Source organism: Rousettus aegyptiacus, unplaced genomic scaffold (assembly GCF_014176215.1).
Source record: "Rousettus aegyptiacus isolate mRouAeg1 unplaced genomic scaffold, mRouAeg1.p scaffold_m13_p_12, whole genome shotgun sequence".
NCBI lineage: Eukaryota > Metazoa > Chordata > Mammalia > Chiroptera > Pteropodidae > Rousettus > Rousettus aegyptiacus.
The window spans coordinates 19,033,123-19,038,971 of record NW_023416287.1 but is presented as its reverse complement, the minus strand read 5'-3'; the positions used below and the strand labels follow the sequence as shown (position 1 = coordinate 19,038,971).

The following is a 5,849-nucleotide window of genomic DNA, read 5'->3' as shown; positions in this document are numbered from 1 at the left end:
ACATGACTATCTATGTTCAAGGTGTTTTCGGGGGAACGAGAGGGGTTGTGTTTGGTTGTGGGGTGATAAGAGGAAAGTCTGCAAGGGGAGGGAAAGGGGCTTGGCCCCCTTGGACCTCCTTGTAGGGCCCAGGCCATGTTTTCAAGACTCCTGCAAAGCCCCACGTGATTTTGATTCAGACTTCTAGGTCCAAAGAGGGTCCTTGAACAAGGTGCATTTCCCTTGCCTTAGCTCAAGCAGAGATTTGCCCTTCCTCATCCTTTTTGTTCACTTGGGTCCTCAGCAGATTGGATGATACCCACCATACTAGGGAGGACCATCTGCTTTACTCAGTTCACCAATTCAAATGCTAATGCATCCCACAAACACCTTCACAGACACACCCAGATAGTGTTTTACCTGCTCTCTGGGCATCCCTTTGCCCAGTCAAGTTAACACATCAAATTAACCATCACAGCTAGTGTGGACTGGGTTTCTGTTGCTTGTTCTAGATGACAGACTCACTGGCTATGGCTAGGGGGAATGCGAGGTCCCAGGGAGGGAAGTGATGCCGAAACTACCTCCTTGCTGGGACCTTCTCAGTTCTTGTGGAACCCAGAGATGTAACCACACCCACCCTGTCCTTGAGGTCTGGGCTTCAGATGAACAGACCCTCTGCACAATGTGGGAGTTTAGGTAGGGCAGAGTTAGACTACTCATCCTCAAAAATATCGCCTGTTTAAATTTTCCTAGCAGGCAGCCTCTAACATGGAGATTTTGTAATGATGGAGAGTGGTTAGAGAGATCAGAAATAAATTCTATCAGCTTCCTTCTCAAATCCTGTGGATGTCTGGGATATGCTTGATGTGTCAGGCAGAATGTCATTCCTAGGGACCATCTTAAAACTCCAAGCTCCAAACATTCTAAGGTCATGTATTTGGCAAGTGTCCATGTTCTTATATCTGATAAAACTTACCTAATGGCTCGAGAAAGATAAAATGAAGAAAAACACCGTGATGGATCTTGGCAGAATATCAACGGCTCAGCTGCAAACCCAAATAAGCAGTGAGTGAGCTGGATGTTTGATCTCTGCTAGACTGCAGGACAATTCCCTAGAAGTGGGTGCAGCAGTGGATAGGGTCTTAGATTTTTAGAGTAGGGTAAGCCATGAGAAGCTGTAATTGACTATCCTACACTTACTTCCCTGAGCCTAGCTGTGATGGTGGTGGGCTTAGAATGATGAAGAACATTCCAGGAAAGCTGGGGATATACCACAAGCCAAAGCACTAGGGTGGGAATAAGAATGAAGCATGGGGCTGGATATCAGCCTGAGTATGGCAGAAGATATACACTGGGAACCCTGGAGAGAGATGAACCAACAGATGAGATGGTCTTGAATAATGAGCCACCTGGGAAATGTTCTCAGCCTTTCTCCACATCCTCCAGGATCCAGTTACCTGGCCCAGATGACAAAGCAGGCTCCTCACCCGGTGCTCAATCTTTGCAGCAACACTCAGCCGATTATTCTGCATGATGTTCAGAGCCAGGGTCTGGGTTTGAACCCAGATGGACCCAGGTTTGAATCCTGGTTCTGCTTCTTTATAGCTATGCAACTTTGGGCAAAATATTAACTCTTGTGTCCTTGGTGTTTTTATTTGAAAAACTGGGGATGTATCATATTTTATTGATCCTGAGATATAGTGTTTTACATTTCACATCTCTGAAATTGGGCTGTATCTCACAATTGATGGTATGCCATATTTTGAATTAGCAGCATTTTTTTCTTTCTTGGTGGTAACAAAATAATGGTGAATATTATGATTGATGCCATTGTAGACTCGTTGAAATATGGAAACAGTGTCTACCTCACAGGAGGAGGGATGATTTAACAGGATGATTTAACGTGTGAAGCACAGGGTCCAGTTTGGATCTGTGCCTTGCCCATATCCCCTCAGCCCACCCTGAAATTTTAGCAAACAGTCCTTGTACACCGTGTCAGTGGGGCAAGTCATTTCTCCTCTTTTCTCTGTTTCCTTGTTTGTAAAATGGGTAAATTATAGCACTCTCTCATAGAGGTTCCCCCCTCCCCCCCACTCAGAGATTTTTATAAGGACGAAATAAGCCAGGACATGTGCAGCAAGTCAGGCTATGTGCCGCCCTCTGTGCTGCCAGGCACAGGTCTTACAGCCTAGTCTGACAACAGGAACACCATGCAGTCAGTCTTTCTGTCTGCTTGGCTTTGAGCTGTCCCTGGCTGCCAGAAGAGCCGAGGTAAGGTCATGTCATGCCAGATAAGTAGGCAGACTTCGGTTGGAGTGTTGGCTCTGCCACTTTCCATCTGATGAACTCAGGCAAGTCTCGTCACCTCTCTAAGCCCCAGCTTCCTCATTTATAATATTGGTCTCTTGGGCTTTCTGTGGGACTGAAATGAGATAATGTAGATAAAATGCCCAGCACATGATAGATGTTTAATTTTAAAAGAGAACTAACTTTTAATTGGCTGAAGGGGAGGACTGGTGGGGAACTGACCTAGAGGATAATTACCCCAGGGCCCCAGCAGGGCTTCCATTCTTGAAGATTGTGAAGGTAGCATAAGTTTAAGAGCCCACACTCAGAGACCCTCCCTAGCCAGCTGAGACTCCAGATTTGAAAGCCTAAAAGCACCAGGGACATCCCAGGTCATTCCCTCGCCCGGGCTGGAAGAACTCCAGTTCTCCAACCAGGTTTTCCTCTCTGAGCGAAAACCTCTCTCTGCCACCTTGTTGCATGCACGAAGGTTCCACCATTGTCACTCACACTTCCTTAGCTTCTCAGGTTGGAACGTTCCCCAGCTATTCTAATCTCAGACGGCTGAATCTCTTCTATGACACCATTGACAAGGAATCATCTGGTCTCTGCTTAAATACTCCTAGTCATGGGGGAAACTCCCTCTCTCCCAAATCAGCCCACTCCATCAGAGAACAGCTCTGTCTGCAATGAAGTTCTTCCAACATGCAGCTGTCAATTGCCTCTCCAAGTCTCTCTACCCTCAGTCCTGGGTCTGCCTCCCCACCGCGACCCACCGTCATCCAGAAGCTATCTGCTTCCCCTACATTTCCACCCACCATAAGGGTAAATTGTTCTTTACAGGACAAGGTATCTCTGTCATTTCTTTTTTTAAAAATGTGTCTTTAAAAAAAAAAAGTAGGAAAAGAATCCATGTGTGCTGTGGAAAATTTGGGAAATTTATAGCAAGGTAGAGAGGAGATAAAAAAAAATTACCCATAATCCTACCTTCTAGAAATAATCACTATTAACTTTTACTTCTGCCTTTCCTATTCATTTTTTTCCATAATTGAGTGCACAGTGAATATACAATTTGGTGCCCTGCTTTTTTTTTTTCACTTAACATTATTGCAGGAAAATTACCCCATGCCATTAAAACCTCTTTGCAAATGTAATTTTTACTTTTACTCATTATGTGATACACCATTGTTTGAGCAATTTGAAAAATCGATCAATTAAAAAATTGATCATTTTTTGGTGGCTCCATAGTGCAGTGGTTAGCACGTCTGCTTTACACACAGAAGGCCCTGGATTTGTGACCAGGTGGAGCCACGGACCATACCCTGGGTGAGCCAGGCACCTGGATGCACCAGGCCCCAGGCGCTCGCCGGGACTGCGTGGGAGGAGATGCCCTGCCTTCAGAGATCTAGTTCTTAAGAGGAAACAGCAACATCCACAGATCAGGGGTAAAAGTGGGGCGGGGGGGATTAAAGAGGAAGAAAAACATACTTCGTGGATGTGGTTCCATAGTGTAATGGTTAGCACATCTGCTTTATAAGCAGAAGGTCTTGGGTTCATGTCCCAGTGGAGCCATGGTTCCTGTCCAAATGCCACCTTGAACAATCCCAATGTTTGATCTCGGAAGCTAAGCGGGTTAGGGTCTGGTTAGTACTTGGATGGGAGACCACCTAAAAAGACCAGGTTGCTGTAGGCATAAAAAACAAAACAAAAACTTTGTATATAAAAAAAGCCTTTTTACTGTATTTCAAATTATTTTTTTAGAATCATATCCTAGAAGTGAAACTACTGGATTCAAGTGTTGTAAACATTTTAGAGATGATAGCCCCCATTTTTTGGACATTAATATTTTTGATGAAATGATAAATGCAGACCAAGAAACATTGACCTCAATATATCAAACTGATGAGAGATTATTAAAATGCATATGACATCTCTTTTTAAAGTTTTATTATTTGTTTTCAATTTTTTACAAAGAGCTATTAATAAAATGGTTGCTTATATCCTATTCATGTAATAGCAGTAGATATCCTGGGGTAGCATTCTGGACTCAGGTGCCCCAAGGAAGACAGAGACAAAGACAGAAAAATCGGATGAGAAAAGACTTGTAAGAGCAATCCATTTTTTTAAAAAACCAACTTTTACTTATGCTAACATTTATGAGACTATCCATTATATGTATCCTTTCCAACATTAAAAGTTTTTTAAATATTTGCTAGCTTGATGGATAAAAATGTACATTTTTCATTTTCTTCAAATTTCTTAAGTTTTAGTAATATTGAACATTTTAATCTAATATTTATTGGACTGTTGTATTTCTTCTTGTGTAAACTGACAGTGCTCTTTGTCTAAGATCCATTGGGGTCTTGTGTCTTACTTGTTGACCTCAAAGAACTCTATATATTAGGGATGTTTCTGCTGGCAACTATTATCCCATTTTATTTGCCTTCGTATTTCATTTGTGAGTTTTTTCTGTAGAGGTGGTTTAACTTTTGTGAGTCAAATCTTTCAGTCTTTTTCTTGGTGATTTTTGTCCCCTTCACTGCTTTTGAATTTAGAAAGCCTTTCCCCACTTAATGAATATTGGTTTCTATTTTCTTCTAAGTTTTAAATGTTTGATTGTTGATTAACTGTATTTCACCTGGAGTTTATTTTTGTGTACATTTTGAGTGGAGGATCTAGTGGATCTTTTCTTAAATTTTCCAAATAGTAAACCAGTTACATATGAAATGGTGTGGAGGTACTCCCACCAGCTTCATTACCCATGAAACAAGTTCCGGTTATTTCCTGTCTCTCTGAAAGTGTGAGGACTGGCAAAGGAACAAATAAATTTTGAAAAATAGAATGAAAGCCTGAGCTAGATTTGTTTCACACTTTCTTATAATAACCCTGAAATGGAGATTTATCGCCATCCTCCATTTACGAATGAGAAAACTGAGCCTCAGAGGGGTAAAGTCACTTGCTTAAGGTGACACAGCTAGTCTGATCCAGGATTAGAACTCGGATTATTTCGCTAGTCTATCTCAGGGCCACCCTCTCAGGTTTGACCCTCTCTAGCCTTGGGAGCGAACATCTGGTGGATGCTGCACAGTTTGTGTGGAGGTGTCCCACTCAGATCTCCTCAGATCCTTTTCTGCATGCCCAGTCCCAGCTTCTGGATACTTTTTTTCTGATGGCATACATGTGAGACTTTTTTTTCAGAGGATTGCTCTTGGACTACTGGAGCCATTCACTTGAACATGCAGGGACCTAGAAACATCCTGGAGTTTTTTCCCCAGGATGGCTGGCCCTTGGCCTTAGACCAACTGGTATAGGACTATGAAAACCAGTTCTTAAGCCTCGAGGCACAATTTCTGAGGTATAACTTAGATTCTTCAGCTCCCAGTGAACAAGCTGAGGCCAAGACTCTGCCTGAAATCACACCCTTGCTTGCCCTTTTAACTTTCCCTGTCTTCCTTCCACATCCCTGTCCAGTTTCTTGAAGGAGCACTTCCTAACAAACCACTTGCACAGGAATCCTTATCTTTGGTTCTGCTTCAAAGGCAGCCTATCATCCCCTCCAAATTCCTCATCCCTTGTAGTCAAAC

General features: G+C 42.8%; 1 non-coding gene across 1 annotated transcript; it reads left to right on the top strand.

The window, feature by feature from the left end:
- Positions 1-3,764: 3,764 nt before the first annotated feature.
- TRNAI-UAU lies at positions 3,765-3,837 on the top strand. The gene has a single exon. It is a non-coding gene; the product is annotated as a tRNA-Ile (tRNA).
- The last annotated feature ends 2,012 nt before the right edge of the window (positions 3,838-5,849 follow it).